This window comes from Pseudopipra pipra, chromosome 10 (assembly GCF_036250125.1).
Source record: "Pseudopipra pipra isolate bDixPip1 chromosome 10, bDixPip1.hap1, whole genome shotgun sequence".
Lineage (NCBI taxonomy): Eukaryota > Metazoa > Chordata > Aves > Passeriformes > Pipridae > Pseudopipra > Pseudopipra pipra.
In genome coordinates this window covers 20,452,868-20,469,878 of record NC_087558.1, presented here as the reverse complement: position 1 = coordinate 20,469,878, position 17,011 = coordinate 20,452,868, and the positions used below count along the sequence as shown (strand labels likewise).

Sequence of the window (17,011 nt, the reverse complement as noted above, 5' to 3'; positions counted from 1 at the left end):
GAAAATTAATGAGGAGTAAAATCTCCTACAAGGGGGTCACACAGACCGAAACACAGAACAACCACATAAGCAGACTGTGCTCAAGTCTCAGATATGCCATGGATCCTAAAAGACAGAAAGATGCCCTTTAAAGAAAAAAAAAATAAATAAAAAAGCATTTTACATGCTTCATCACTAGACATTCTTCCTGATTGGGTTGGTTTCTTAGATAATCTGGTCTGGATTTTTGCAGTTAGTTTTCTTCCAACACCAGCTTCAACATCCCGCACCACAGAGATTCACAACCATTTGTGTTATGAACAGGACTGTTCAGTGCTGAGCAAGCACTGAAGGAAATCCAACAACTCGAGTCTAATGCAAATATTTAGATGTATTTTATGCAACTTTTTCATGAAACTTTTTTACAAAGACAACTTGAAATATAATGCCAATTGGTAGGAAAAAATAATTCTAAAAAACCTGCACAACCAACACCTCCGTCATGAAGTTAATGGCAGTAAAGCCAAAAGTAGTCCTGGCCATCCATCATAAGGACCAAAAATAACTAAGATTATTTAAAATCACAGACTAATTCAGGTTGAAAGGGACCTCTGGGAGTCAGCTGGTCCCAAGATTAGTTTGGCCACTGAAGTTAAGCATGTTAAGAGTTTGCACAGCTAATTCTGAAAGTCTTGATGGATAGAGGCTCCACAGTCTCCCAGAAATGCTGCTACCCCTGGAGCCTTAAGCAGGTGCCTTCGGCAGCTGACTGGGGCCTGGGGTTACTTTTGCCCAGCTGTGAGACTTGGCATCTGCTTTTAAGACTTCATGACAACCCCATCTGGCTTTTATCTGTGAATAGAGACGTTACTCAGACTTCATTTTAATGTTTTCAGTACTTTACTGAAAAATTCCAATTGAAAATACTTTGTGATGATTGAAATCCACACAAGCACACACAAGTGTCCAACTCAAAACAAACAAAAGGAATTCCAAAACATTTCCCTGACAAGGACAAATTAGAATCAGTTTTAGGTTCTAACATCTGAATTCTCAGTCTCTTAAAAAAATAAAAATAAAGGGGAGGGCAGGAAACCCAAGTTTACTGGCAACTAAACACCTGAGCAAGTTCTGTGCCTGGCATAAGCCTGAATACAGTGATTTAAAATTACTAAAGGTGTCTTCAGTGGACATTCTTCATTTCATTTGATTGGGGAGCTCAGTTTCAACTTTATTGCCCATCTGTTTTGGTGACTTGATTACCAGAGCCAAGAATTAACTTGTCAAACTAAGTGTTTGGGCAGCAAATAGGTATTATTCTATTTAGATATTGTGACAGGTGCCTGTATTTCTACTGTGTTGTCTAGTTAGTCAGTAAAATTAAAATATCTCCATACAACACAATTCCTGAAAACTTCAGAGGTCAGAATTCAAATATCAGGAACTGCAAGAACCTTTAATGAATGTCTTTATCAGCCACTTGACACATGGCCTAGATCAGGAACTGTGGCAAATATAAGTGTGCTGACTAAAAACTGTAGCATTTGTTTCAAGTACTTACAGAAAGGGAAGTAACTCACATCAACTTCTTTAAATTCACGTTTAATTGAATTGTATAGGGTTTTTTTTAAGGCAGGAAAAGTTATCAATCCAAATGTGTTATTCTGCCAGTTAAAAACAACCTGGAAAAAACACTCAGTATGAAAAGTTTAGCTTATCTGAGTAGGTTAATGTAGGTTTCACAGACATTTTTCTACCCTAATTATGACACCACGTACACATCCGTTTTTAAAGAAGAAGCTCAGAGGAGTCATTTCCTCTTGGTAATAAAGCAATATGCCAAAATACACGTCTTCTGAACTAAAACCATTTTTCACCTCCTTTCAGTTCTAGTGGCCAGGTATCTTTAATTCCCAACTATGCATTCAGGTGTACTTCCAGTTACTGCTGCAGAATCACATTCACGTAATCACACAGCACAAGTAAAATCTGCATCAGATATATGCAGTTTTTCCCCCAGTTGCCAACCTCTACAAGAATATTTTTAATGATTTTACAATCTGATGCAAACAAATTGACAGAAAAATGATTCCTTTTCCCAACTCAAGCATGTGAAGTAGACAGAAATGAAGAGTTGTACTGTATCAGTATATAAATGTTTGGGTATCTAGTAGTAAAAGGTGCAATCCCCAGTCCCCGTGTTAGGTAGCAAAGCTTCTTTTATTATAAATGAGACACATGTCTCAGCCTAGAATTCACAAAATCTACAAGTTAACTAGAAACTGTGAAGAAAAGATGTATCTGAGATCCATAAATTGAAGACTCATGCAATTTTGATGGATGATGGAACTGCAGTACAGGACAAATACTAAAATACTGACAACAACAATATCAAAGTCAGTCAGAAAGTGTGAGGAGCAAAAAGTTACAGACAAAAAAAATTGTATTTTCAAATTCCCTGGAAGATACAAGCAGGGCTTTGACTTTTGCCAGCAAATAAGGGTTTATATGTAATTTCATCTAATCTAGACCACTCCCTGCTCAAAACCATAGCCAGAATACACATCAGCCAAGAGAAACGTCTGAAGCCCATCTAAATTTCACAAGGTACAACTGATTCTAAGGTGGAAGTGGCTTCAGTAAGAATCCATAAGAGTCCATTACCAGCTGATCAACTGAAATTAGTATGGAGTCACTGATTTATTTTTTAATACAACTATAACAAAATTAAATACAATAATAGCCTAATAAACATACTGACTTTATAGGGGAAAAAAAACCAAAAACAAACCAACAACAACTAAACAACCTCCCCCCACCAAAACCCCTGTAATACTCACTCCAAAGAACTTTTCCTGTTTCAGTCTGACTGTGTAGCGAAGATACTTCTATTAAACATCATTTTCTTACTATTACCCTTGTTTCTTTGTAAGATTCCACAAGATGACCTAAATGTGACCTAAAAAAGCAAAATATGACATAATGTAAATGACCAAATGAGAAAATCAGCAATTTACAGTTGGTTTATACACTCCATCAACTTTTTATGCAGAAATACCTAATTTATCACACATTTTCAATGTCTTCAAATACTACAGCACCACAGTTCCATTACACAATCTAACAATTAAATGAATGTCAAATCTTCAAACCCTCTGCTAACAGAAAGAAAAAAAGGAAAGGAACTAAAAATTAGAATATGCCATTTATTCTAATAATATAGGTATTGTAATAATGAATTAGTCAAAAACATATTTAGCTACTACAAATATTTTTAAATTTTTGCACACTCAATTTGGATCAGACCAACAGACACTCAGTGTAGCTAAAAAAAAAGCCAAGAGAGTTGCCTTCATTAAAACTGTTTCAAATCTCTTGAGCACCAAGCAGTACTATCAGTTTGCACTGATATTATCTCCAGGTTTGCAGGCCAAGCCACAAAGCACAAGGCACGTAGCCACGCTCCTCTGCCCATAAACAATTATTTTTCTAAACCCTACTGAGTAGGCCCCACTGTGCTTGTAAGAACTCAGCACAGTGACCAGGAGTGAGGGCTGTCAGTGCCCCTGGCCCACACAGAGCAGAACTCCTCCAGGAATTGGTGTGTAGAGCACTCTGAGGCAACTCAGATGCTTCAGTGGCTTTGAGGGAAAAATAGTTGCTGCCCCACCTGTTTGAGTCTGGAAAAAATTAAGTTGCTGCTCTACACATAACCTTTTGAAAACAACCTTATGGTGCACAAAGGTGTTGTTCTGAAATAGGTTCATTCACCCCATGTGCAAGAAGCCAATCCACACACAAAGTTGAGGTATTTGATTTGTTTACCAAGGTACGAACTAGTTCAGAAACTTCTCATGGTTAAAGTCTAGGAGCCTACAGCAGGCAAGAGGCAAAAAGAAAGGCTAGAGGAAAACGAAGGCAGTCTTAGGTGATTTGGAAATTGCAAGGACAAAGGTACAGTGAAGTACCAGCCTGGAATTCAGATTTTACAGCCATGTCAATATTTGTGTTTGTGGAATCAGAAAAATCAGAATCAAAAGCTCCTGGTCAACAGGCAGGAGCTTGGGAGGGGTGTGAAATGCATCATGCCATAGCTAGGAGTCATTACTTGCACAACTTCCACCTGAGGAAGCAATCTTGCATGATCTGTGGCCCCTCAAACAGGGGACAGACACAGTGTAGGACTGAAGTACCACAGCCTGTGGCACAAGTAGGACACTATTTTAACTAAATTGGACATCCCAACTTTCTAGAGGTCTCTGGCTAACACCTGATGACAAATCAGACGGTGGGAGACCAGAAAATATCTAAGGTCCATAAATCATACACATTTAACAAAACAGTACATCGTAACAGCTCCTGTCCCAGTTCCTGTGTTCTCCTTAGTCTCTTGCTAGATTTCTGCTCACCTCCCTACAGCTCCCAGTCCTGTTTCTCCTCTTCTCACAGCACTTTGTACCTCCACTGCAGGTCAGACATGGCACTGACAACAGGCTTCCTGCTGGTCCTCTAGAGCCAACTGTAAGGGAACACCCAGCCCTCCAGATCTTAAAAAATTCCTAATATATGCAGACAAATTGCCCACTACTGTATTCAAGCACAAGAAACAAATCCTTCATTAGAGGATGGCTGTGCAGCTTTATTTTCCTTGCTAACCAACCTTCCTTACTTTTCAGACCAGCAGGACAGGGGTTAAGAGAGGTGGTATCAGTGTACTGCAGATCACACCAGGGCCAGTCTCTCACAGGTCAGCCTTTCATATGCTGGGAACACCTCTACTTTCAAACTCTACCTTCAAACAACTGAGGGGAGAATTTTTCAAAGACTGGTGACTGTATCAGTCAACAGACCAAGGTACAAACTCTGCTGGCCATAAACAGCCAGTGAGGACTCCAACCACAACAGAAATGTGCCAGCATGATCTCTGGGAAGAGTGTAAAAGTCAGAAAGACTGGAGGCAACTGCCTCAGGTGGTGAACACAAACTGGACTCTAATGAGCACATATCTATTCTCCATTGCATCTCTCTGGAGAATGTGGTAAAAATAGAACTGTCACCTGGCCATTACCAACAGGGCCTCCTTCATGGGTCTGGTGACTGCGAGCTCAGTCAAAAACACAACACAAAACCACCTTGGGCACTTGCCCTTGGGTCCACACCCATATCACTTCTACTGACAGTACCCACCAAGAAATCCTATTCTACTGCAGCTTGCAACTTCAGCATGAGAAACTGTATTTTGCAAAATAATAATTTTTGTGAATCCTCTAGTTACACCTTTATTATACAGATACTTCTAGATAGACCCTTATTATATAGATACTGGTTTTATGTAAATCGGAACTGTTTTTCTCTAAAACATTAACAATCTTATGAAGTAATTCAGGCATGGTCAAATTGTGTGGTGGCAATCAAACTACAGTTCTCCACCTACCCTCTATGCTTCTCTATGTCCACAGAAACACTTATGAATGCAAGACCAAAAAAAAATTGTACCACAAGTAAAGAAAGGGGAAAATGTACAAGAAACTTTTGCCTAAAACTCCCATGTGGCATCTAATGTTAAAAGAGAAACAATTACAAGCCAAGGAAATAGGCCACTCACAAAGACAGGGAAAAAGGGGGGAAAAAAAGGGAAAAAAATTAAGCAATGTAAGATACTACATAGAAATTAGTAGGCTAATTGTGGCCCTATGGTCTTCTACCCTATAACAATTTCTAGACCCATCAGACAGGCTGCTCTGTGAATTCTGCCAGAGCACACAAGGAATCATTTGTGTGGAGGATACTCCGGGTTTCTTTAGGATAAGGAACTCTAAGTGGGTTGCAGCAGTGCACATCTGGCTAAATCACAGCAACCTCCAGCTTCCACCTACTGTATAGCTGAGTGCATATTCGAAAATGTGAGTTAAAGCCTAGATCTGAAAAAAAAAAACATTCCTTATGTATTACATAGTGTTGTGTTCAGACTGATGCAAACAGGAGGACTGTACATAACAACCATCCTAATCATGCAGTGCCCAAAGTCTCTTCAACAGCTCAGACAGTTTTGACCTTTTAAAGGTGGCACTTATTTCTGCAGTAATATCAAGAGACAAAATATCTTACTGACCATGGACAGCATACTGTTACACACACAGCAGCATTCTTCTTTGCGTTCTGCTTTCACAGGTGTTGGTGGTTGGTCAAAAAACCATAATATCCTTTAAATAAAAAAAAAAAAAAGTCAAGCTTCTCTGAAATGTGAGACCCACCTATCTTGTACAAAATCTTTTAACCAAAAGAAAACAGGCATAGAGCTACAAGCTCTCCTCACACAAGAATAGCCACAGAAACAAACAAGGTAGAGACAGAAATTGCAGAACACCAAGTTGTAAGCCAAAAGAGTTCAAAACAAGAGAACTAAAAACCAGTTTACAGCCTTCCTTATTCCTGAAGATGGACAAAATGGAGACCACAAAGCATTTTCTTGAATAGCTAAACATATGGGTTAGTGTTATTTTTTAAGTTAAATTAAGTTAAATTAAGGTAACAGTTAGAAACATGATTTGAAACTAAATTCAATCACATATCTTCAAAAAGAAGAACTCAGTATCATAATTATACTTATCCAGTGGGCGATTCAGAGCAGGAGCTCAGTACTCAGCTACTGTCAATCACCTGTAAGGAAGTCTTGTTCCCTCTTCCCAGAGAACCAGCCTCACAAAGCCATGGCTCACCTCTGAAATCCCCTTCAGTGTCCAACAGGCTTGTTTAAAACAAATTTATACTCACACAATCACATACTAATACGCTTTACAATAAATCTTTCTTTTTTACTTGGTTATGTATTAGACTAATACCAACAGACTAATACATCTGTTCTAGAGCAAGCAGCAGTCACAAGTATTGAGGCCATGTTGCTGAGAACACAGCTGGGCTGGACAGGACACGTCTCAAGGATGAAGGACCAACCACCCCCTCCCTAAGATCTTGCTTTATGGTGAACTTGCCACTGGCTGCTGCAAGAGAGGAGCCCCGAAGAGAAGATACAAGGACTCCCTAAAACAACACCTCAGCCTGGGCCATATTGATCAACACAACTGGTCTGCTCTGGCCTCCAATTGAGAGGTCTGGAGAGACACCATCTATAACACTGCCTTTGAGAATTCCTGCAGGATCACCCTTGAGGAGAAAAGGCAACACAGAAAGAACCATGTCTTGCAGAATGTACCACCCAAGGAGTCTTTCTGCTGTGCCTTTTGCAGCCGGACGTGCCTGTCTCGTATTGGCCTTTTTAGCCACCAGTGTGTTTGTAACAATGGTGGGTAGAGCCCTCCCCAAATCTTCGTCCACGAAGCCCAGCCATGACTTGGTTACACGTTCTGCTGAGTTCCTTTCAGTTTAAACTGCAATGCAACACCAAAAACATCTTGCAAAGTTTTCACCAACTCTTTGTTTTGAAAATACTGCTTTTAGACTCAGGCTGCGCCAGGGTAGGTTTAGGTTGGACATTAGGAGGAATTTCTTCACACAAAGGGTGATCAGACACTGGAACAAGCTGCCCAGGGCAGTGGTGGAGTCCCCATTGCTGGAGGTGTTTCAGGAAAGGCTGGACGTGGCACTCAGTGCCCTGCTCTGGCTGACATGGCCATGTTCAGTCATGGGTCGGACTTGATGATCTCAGAGGTCTTTTCCGATTAACTCTAATTCATTCTGTGATTCTAACACGGTGCCAGCTACTGACACTTGAATTCATTTGGGAGGGTGGGGTGTGTCTCCCTTTCACAGTTATGATGGTGCTCAGGGTTAAGTAACCCAGTAACCCTCCTACTAACTGTAGCTTAGAACTCAATATGAGTGAAGTTGTGAGGCAAATGACAATCTTTTGTCTTTACAATAAAATTAACACAAAAGCAGAAGACTGTGGGCTCTTACTGGCACTGGAAAATGAGGGACCTTAAACTAAAGAAGCAAAGAACAGATACTTCCAGATGGCAAGGAATCATCTGCATGATTTAGGATCAAAAAAGAGAAACCTAAACAAAAATAATTTATTTTTATTTTCCCAGGATGATTCAACTGTTTTTCTCCTGCTCTGCCAGCTTCAAAAGAAATACCTCTGGGCAAAGCAGAAGGGGAACACAGCGCTGTTAATGAAGCTTAACAAAAAGACTAGTAGATGACAAATTTTCCTGTCACATTCTGCCAGGCAGCCAGTCATTCTCTCATCTGAGAGCAGTGTACTGAGATCAAGACTGGCAAGGTCTCTGCTAGTGGGAGATCCTGCACATGCCCTCAGCATCGGAGAAGACTGACTGCCAGTGCTCATAACTTCTAATGACAACTGCAGAATAAGGAAAAATCCTAGGAGAGGTTCTGGGCTGGAAAATGTACTGGGTCTGAGGGTACTCTGCAGTTCAAAAAGCACAAAGTTCTAGGCTGCACATGACCATTTTATAAAAACAGCAGTGTTGTTATGATTTCAGATGACTCACAAACAAGTGCTTAGATTTGCTTTATATTGCTGCATAAACACAGAGTCAAGTGAGCAACCCTTTCCAGCTCATTTCCAGTTCCGATCCAGAGTGGGGCACAAGTGATTACCCAACTGGTTCAGTAGCTCCAAAGCTGATGACAAAGAAACAAATAGTTTAGACTGAACAAACTCATCCATGTGAAGATGTAACTCCTCCCAGGGCCCACAGATCACTTGCATCTCAAGGCCAGTGCTGCAGCTTTTCTAAATCTGGTTCACTACATCTGGCTTACAGAAGTGAAGAATTAGAAGCCGTGCTCCTCTTCTAAGAAATCCTTACCTACACGCACAGACACACAGGGTGAAGCTCAAAGGCTGGAAGCTGAGCCAACCTAACCACTGAAGAGCAGTTTAGGCAGGTGCAAACAAATTCACCACCCTGCACAAGCCCTTGTGACATGTACAGGGATGTTTGCAGAGTCCATGAAGTGCCAACCCAGCGCTCTGCAATCACCACGCACCCTCAGCAGTTACACTACTGGAACTCAGCTGTCCAAACACTAAAATAGATTGCAAGCAGCAATAAGATATTTGATTCTGCATGCATTCCCATTACCTCTAAAGCAGTATTTGAAAACAGAAGTCTTGGTGAGGAGGGCACTAATTGCCAGCAGCACAGCAATTCCTGTACCTGTGGGATATCAGTGAAGCACTGGTTCTTTGGTTCTCTATCACAAAACAATTATGCCCCACACTTTTGTTTTGAAGCATACCTCTGAATCTAGTAAATTACTGGGCTTAACACAGAACACATTACCCCCACACCATCATTTTTCATACAGAAATTTTACATTCATTTAATGAGCTCAAGGCCATTTTCAGGGATTCTAAAGTTTATGAAGTCCTTCTCCATGATTTCTCTCCAGTTGTCCTAAACTCTGAAAGACTCCCAGTGCTCAGGTCTCACTGACTCAGCATTTCCCCAGAATTCAGGGACAACTGAACACAGCCCTTATTGTTGATGCATTCCCTACTCACTAGTGTGTCATAGATGTAAAAACACAAAAAAACCCTACTGGTTCCACCCAAAAGTTACTAAATGAATAAATATTTACCTGCACTTTAAACAGAGAAATAAAACAGTGAATCTGCATCCTGGTTCTGCCAAGATCTTATTACAATTAGTTACTTGAAACATTATTAGTAGGACTACTCATGATTTCTGTTTCTTGTGATCTCTTCTGTGTAGTCTATTTTCTTCACTACTTTCATATGCTGATGTTTCACTTCCTATTTATGTTCTGTTAAATGCCTAATATGGTCTACGAAAATTTACTTCTATTTAGTTCCCAAATTCTGCTTTTTGTTGTGCTCATATTTAAATTCATATAAATGAGAACACAGTAGTAGAGTTAAAAAGTAAAACCAAACAATTTTTCAGTAATTAATTATTATGAGCCATATTGTAAAGCAACTGCCCACTCTACTCCATGTATCACTTGAAAGGCTTCATTCTTTATGATTAAAATAAACTCCAAAGTGTGGGTTGCAAGAGACCATGAACCCAACACAATAGTGTCTATCTAAATTTATTTCAAAGACATGCTGCTGCAGTCCAACTTGCTGTTTGATTCCAAATATTACCACACGATAAATATCAACAGTATTCCATCACTAACATCATGTACACAGTAAATACTATCTGAAACTAAAAGTAATCACTAAGGATATTTCTTGTGCTGAAGAAGGAAAAATTCAAGCATCTAACAAATGCAGTTTACTTCCAGCTATATCCAACACTCAAAAGCAAATCTATTAAGCTCTTTCTTATAACTGTGCATTTTAATTTGGTCTTGCTCTCCACTCCCCATTCTTTCAAGTAGTAACACTTCATATAAAAAAAAAATTTAAATATCAAGCATAATTTCAGCATCACAACTCATAACACTACATAATTGAAGAACCCCAAATTTGCACAAATCCCAGGTTAGAAGCAGGAGCGAGCCTGATTAAAAAAAAAAAAAAAAGCAAACCACAACCAAAAGACAAGTCTCCTCATAAAACCAACAGTTCAAATCTGAATCCATAAGTCAGATTTAAACAGTATTCACATATTTTACACTGCTTTTAGACAGAGCACCTAAAATTACACAACACTTGATGTAAAAACAAACCAACCAATCCAAAACCTTCTATTTTCATCAGCTGCAATGCTCAGCACAGTGATTGAGACTATATGGCATTTTTTGGCTTCCTTCATTAACGACAGGGTTTCAGTGCATTAACTACCTGCTTGTTTTACAGGCTTATTTCTGACAGAAATCAAAGATTTTGTGGTGTCAGGAACACCACAGTGAGAAATCCACTTCCATGTTCTGAGGAAGAGCAGAGCCTTAGCAGTGCCAAGGCTGTAATTTGCTCTAAGACTCGTGCAGGGCATTGCCACATTTATTCACATCAGAATTCCACACAAAGAAGTGACACTGTGACCCTGTGTGAGAGCAGCACTGGCAGAGCACAGAAATCCTTTGGGAATAGGCCTCTTCCATAAAGACAGCAATCTGCTTGGCAGGTCTCTAATACAGGGGAATGACTTCCTACCTCTAGCACCATAGATGCTACAGTGAATAGGAGTGCTCTAACCAGATCAAGAATAAATCTATATCCAATAGGATCAAACTGCAAAGCAATCCCTGGCACTGAGATGAACCGTGAAAAGCAAGATGGAAAGAATAAAATGCAACCCTCTTAATTGTTGTGTAACACCTCAAAAACACAAGACAAAAGAAGACAAAGGCTGGACTGAAAATGGTGACTTCTCTGACATTTTCACGGGCAAGCTGTGGAAGGACTGAGGAGAGGCAGCAGATGCATTCTGGAGAATGGATTTATCCTCCTGTTACCACTAACTTATGAGATCAACATTTACACCAGTTTCTGGCAATAGGCATCTAAAATGCCTCTCTCTCCCTAATAAATGAGCGTGAGCTCCCCCTTTTCCCAGAGCCAGTCACTGGACAGACTTTCAACAACACCTTCACTCCATCAGAACCACGTCCTGCACCACAGCACATCGCTTCACCTCCAAACAACAGGAGGAGTAGCACTCCAGGGATGTAAACCTAGGCACATGGGAGAGCTGCTGGAACAGCACCATCTATGCTCAAAAAAGCAATTCTTAAAATATGCCATAAAATCAGAAACCAAAAAAGTGACTTGCAAATGAAAACAAAGGCTTTTCAGTTTTCACACAAACAATAATGGCTTGACCGAGATAAAAATTTCTCAACACCTCACTTGAAAGCACAAGAGTGACTTACCGAGGAAAGACTCAGAAAATATTTGCTTTAACTCCTGTCAAATTCTCTCCCATGATAAGTCAGAAAGAAAACAAAGCTCTTCTAGAATCCTATTTCACTTCTCACCAGTAAATCACAGAACAACCGAAAATTAAACAACAAATCATTTCCTTCGCCACTGCATCCTGATAAATCTTTCTTCAGGTTAACTGGGCTTGTTAATCACCAAAATGTAGACATTTGAGCTGAAGGTCTCAGGAATGCTGCTGTTTCTGAAAGATCTTTCTTATACAAGGGGTCTAACCACCCACACTGCCTCTTTTTCAAGAAAACTGCCATTACATAGGTAGAAACCCTTGCTTACTCCACAAATAGAGATAAAAAAACACCCAAAAAGTAGCATGCTACTGTCCTGGCCGACAAGTCCCAGTTAAGTCAACAACAAAAAAAGCAACTTATGGCATCAAGAGGGTGGAAGACTTTCATAGTAATTGATATATATTTATTGTCTGGCTGTTTTGAGATTTAGCAGTATAGCACACACAGTCTCCACCTCATTCTCTTGAGCCAATAACCCCAGATGATCAGCCTTAAGCATTTTAAATATTTAAGTATTTTTAAAACTGACAAAAGGAGCCACCAAATGCTGAAGGGGCCTCTTTAAATCCCGTAGTTGCATACAATAAAAGCTGACAAGTTAATAAATTAGAAATATATCTCAAAATGCAGATGTGACTTCTGAAATGCACATTAAAAAGAAAGTAACTCGAGGATACTAAAATGACTACCTGCAGAGATAGACTAAGACAAGAATTACTCTGCCTTCTCATAAAATTTACCTAGAAGTTAACTGGAACAGGAATTGTAACTCAAGAGAAAACAGCTATAAATAGAAAGGGGTTAATCATTCATATTTGTATTCCCATGACAAGAATACACTAAAGAGTCTGAGTTTTTCATCTTTTAATATGATGCTTTAAAAATACTTTTGATGCTGTACTGCAGTCTGCCTCTACCTACTTTTTAGAATAATTTCTCCCTTATTTTTTTTTATATGCAATAAAGGAGATTTACTTTCAAATAGCATTTGCACAGACAGTAACAAAGTGAGTCTGTGCATCAGCTGGAATGATCATATGCAGTAGCTTAAATGGATCTTTTTTAATGGGGCCACTTAAAACACATTTACCTTTTCTCCATTCTAATATAAAGCACATAAAAGTTATTTGCTATCCATTTCACCTACCAGAGCTGCTACAGAGTATTTTTCAATTAAGTGCTTGCATTCATCCTAAAGCAGCACAGAAACTTAGAATCATTAAGGTTGGAAAAGGCCTTTAAGATCACTGTGTCCAGCTGTTCCTCCAGCACTGCCAAGCCCATCACTAAACCATATCCCCAAGTGCCACATCTACACAGCTTTTAAATCCCTCCAGGGATGACAGTTGACATTATGTTTGTCCAAGGACATAAACACAAGAAAAGTTTACCACTCAAAAACACCAAAGAAAGAAAAAGTGTCTCCTCCCCAGTACACAGATGAAAACACACCATGATAACCAAATGTCTCTGAATTCACAGAGCAGCCGTGTGACACACTTGGAAGTAGCAGCCAATTATTACAAATCCCCAGTCAGTGCTTTACTCACAGTATTTCTCACCCAAGTAAATGAATGTTGAAGCTTTTAAGTTACACGAAATGGAGTAAAGGAGAAAAAATACAGAGAGAGGAGTTCCTTATTTAAAATATAGAAATAGATAAGGACTTTTGTCACCTTGTGGTGAATAGTAAATCAAATACAAAGTGAGTTGTAATCCAGCATACTGGCTGTGATAGAAATTCTGACAGCACCCAATATGTGCATTCAGCTTCAACAGACACAGAGCTGCTGCAAACCTTCGTGACCTACTCACGATGAGAAATGACAAGGAAAAGACTTGATTGTGGTCTTAACATTACTTCTAAGTTTTACAGTTGCATCTTTACATTCTTGCAAAAGTTGTTTTTACTGAAGAACTGTATTCCTACCAAATAATCTTTTCTTTTCATGCAGTACTTTTCTGCTACTATTAATCACTGCAGATCTTCATACACCAGATTTATTTACAGCACTCCAAGGAAGCAGAAATCACTAGCTATCAAAACAGACTGCCATATGAAAATAAACAATTGTTATGTACTTGTGTTAGCTGGACTCCAAGAACTTATGCAGAACCACATTTGAGTATTAAAAAATGCTACCCTCACACTTAAAGCAACGATTCATTAAACAAAACATTATTATTACTCAGGTAAAAATAAAGTTAGATCATTATGCTGAGCTTTCTAAAATTTTCAGCACAGCTACCGATTCCCTGATTCAAGTGTAAGTAAACATTTTTAATAAAAACATTACTTCCCTACATTACCACCACTAGCAGTAGATGTGCACAGGTGATCACAGAGGATTCTGTGATGCCCTGAAAACAGCATATGGGCCTACATACCAAGCTCAAAGTCCTCTACTCAGCGCTGATGGTCAAACACTTCTGACAGATAAAACCTCCATTCTGAATAGATGGTCTGAACACTTTCAGACCCTTTTCAGTACTAGCTGTGTAGTCCAAGACACAGTCATTCAGTCCATCACACAACAACCAGTCAAGTATGAATTGGATACTGCCCCCACTTTAGGAGAGACCCTCAAGGCCATACAGCAGGTGAGAATTGGCAAGGCAGCTGGGGTTGATGGAATTCCACTTGAAGTCTGGAAACATGGAGGCCAAGCACTCCACGCTAAATTTCACGAGTTCTTACTCTACTGTTGGGAACCAGGTGAACTCCCATCAGATCTTCATGATGCAGTCATCATCACTCTATATAAGAAGAAAGGTACTAAATCAGACTGCTCAAATTACTGTGGTATTACTCTGCTCTCCATTGCTGGCAAAATCCTGGCAAGAATACTCTTGAACAGACTAATACCCGCTACAGCAGAAGGAATTCTACCTGAAAGCCAGTGTGGTTTCAGAGCCAACAGGAGCACCACAGACATGGTGTTTGTTCTCAGACAACTGCAAGAGAAGTGTAGGGAACAGAACAAAGGTCTCTATGTAACCTTTGTTGACCTCACCAAGGCTTTTGATACTGTGAGCAGAAAAGGTCTGTGGCAGATTTTGGAACGTTTAGGTTGTCCCCAATGCTGACTACTCTCTTAGACGGATCTGAAACATGGGTCATCTACCGCCACCACCTGCGACTCCTCGAACGCTTCCATCAACGCTGTCTCCGCACAGTCCTAAACATCCACTGGTCAGATTATGTGACCAACACATCTGTTCTAGAGCAAGCAGCAGTCACAAGTATTGAGGCCATGTTGCTGAGAACACAGCTGAGCTGGGCAGGGCACATCTCAAGGATGAAGGACCAACCACCCCCTCCCTAAGATCTTGCTTTATGGTGAACTTGCCACCGGCTGCTGCAAGAGAGGAGCCCCGAAGAGAAGATACAAGGACTCCCTGAAACAACATCTCAGCCTTGGCCATATTGATCACCATAACTGGTCTACTCTGGCCTCCAATTGGGAGGTCTGCAGACACACCATCTATAACACTGCTGATGCCTTTGAGAACGCAGCAGGATCACCCTTGAGGAGAAAAGGCAACACAGAAAGAACCGTGTCTTGCAGAATTTACCACCTAAGGAGTCTTTCTGCTGTGCCTTTTGTAATCGGACATGCCTGTCTCGTATTGGCCTTTTTAGCCACCAGCGCGCTTGTGCTAAACGTGGGTAGAGCCCTTCCCAAGTCTTCGTTCACAAAGCCCAGCCATGATGATGATGATGAGTAGATGTAAAAACGTACTTCTGAAGGACTGGGGGAGTAAAACTGGCCTAGCATGAAGACTCACATTATTCTACACAGATTAATACACATCTGAATCATGGTACCTCTTTCTTTAAACACATTGGAAATTTTGCCATAGTTTATACATAGTTTGTAATAGCTTGTAAACATAATAAAATTTATTTAAAGTTAGTTATGTAATTGGATGCAAATTATCAATATATTATAGACTTTTCTTTATTTTTAATAAAATATAAAAGGACATTTTTCAAAAGCATTGTCTCTGTCTTACGTGGATATCAAATATCAGCCTACCAAGCACAGATAATAGGTCCCTCTTCATTTCTATTATTAGCAACATAAAGTCTCTTTTTTTTGCTAGCAAGTTTTGTGCCAAAAATTAATGTACTATTTGCTGCTGACAATCTGCCAAACTAATGTTTTCCTTCACTCAAGGGGGTTCAGAAACTACTACTCACTTTCCAGTCAGCATGTATCACAGATTCCCTAATAACTAAAAACAAGACAGCTCTTCTCCCCATACAGACACACACTTCCTCACACTGAAGTCATTACTACAAGTAAATAACTTCAAATACTTCAGCAGATGCAGATGAGGGTTCTTCACCTCCTGATATGATGGCTCAATCCATGTCATGTTGCACATGGTACTTCCATTCAAACTTGACATAAAAAAATGAAGGAATAAAATCATAGAATCATTTAGGCTGGAAGAGACCCTTGAGAGTGAGAACAACCTTTAACCCAGCACTGCCAAGCCCACCACTAAACCATGACACCTCCAGGGATGGTGACTGCACCCCTTCCCTGGGCAGGCTGTTCCAACGCCGACAATGCTCTGGGTGAAGAAATTTTTTCCTAATATCCAATTGCTCGCTATTTGGGAAAAGAGACTGACCTTCACCTGCCTACAACCTCCTTTGAGGTAGTTGTAAAGTTACATTGTTGCAAAGATGTTGTAAAGTTGTAGAACAAGTTGTGGCTGCCCCATCCCTGGAAATGTTCAAGGACAGGTTGGATGAGGCTTAGAGCAACCTGGTCTAGTGGAAGGTGTCCCTGCCCAGGGCAGGGGGTTGGAACGAGATGATCTTTAAGGTCCCTTCCAACCCAAACCATTCTGTGATTCTACCTTTCAAATTTTATTTCCTACTAGGTTTGATTCATTACTAGGGATTTTGTCTTGTAGATATCCATTAATCAATAAAGGACTTAAATCCTTGTGTCTCCTCACATTTTGATGCTGCCCTTGCATGTGCCCATACAGACTGGACACACAAAGATGCACTATTCTGTGTTTTACTGCTGTCTGTACACCAATGACTAACTCCTCTTTGCCTAGAGGGTCCCTGGTTAGGACTTGGACAATCCTCCTTAAATATCTTTACTGATGCCTTGAATTGCACCCTTAGCAGGGCATACAGATAACCAGG

The 17,011-nt window shown here is 40.1% G+C and overlaps 1 protein-coding gene across 8 annotated transcripts in view; it reads right to left on the bottom strand.

Moving 5' to 3' along the window:
• Nucleotides 1-17,011, bottom strand: part of PIK3CB (phosphatidylinositol-4,5-bisphosphate 3-kinase catalytic subunit beta) — a 107,093-nt gene that overhangs the window by 55,855 nt on the left and 34,227 nt on the right. For 4 of the 8 annotated variants that reach the window (XM_064666594.1, XM_064666592.1, XM_064666600.1 and 1 more), the window contains 2 exons: nt 6,092-6,182; nt 2,820-2,938 (listed from right to left, as the gene is read on the bottom strand). The exons of 2 other annotated variants lie outside the window; for them this stretch is intronic. The gene's annotated coding sequence lies outside the window, so the exon portion shown is untranslated. The remainder of the gene's footprint in view (nt 1-2,819; nt 2,939-6,091; nt 6,183-17,011) is intronic. 2 more of the 8 variants (XM_064666596.1, XM_064666597.1) reach the window with 1 other exon arrangement.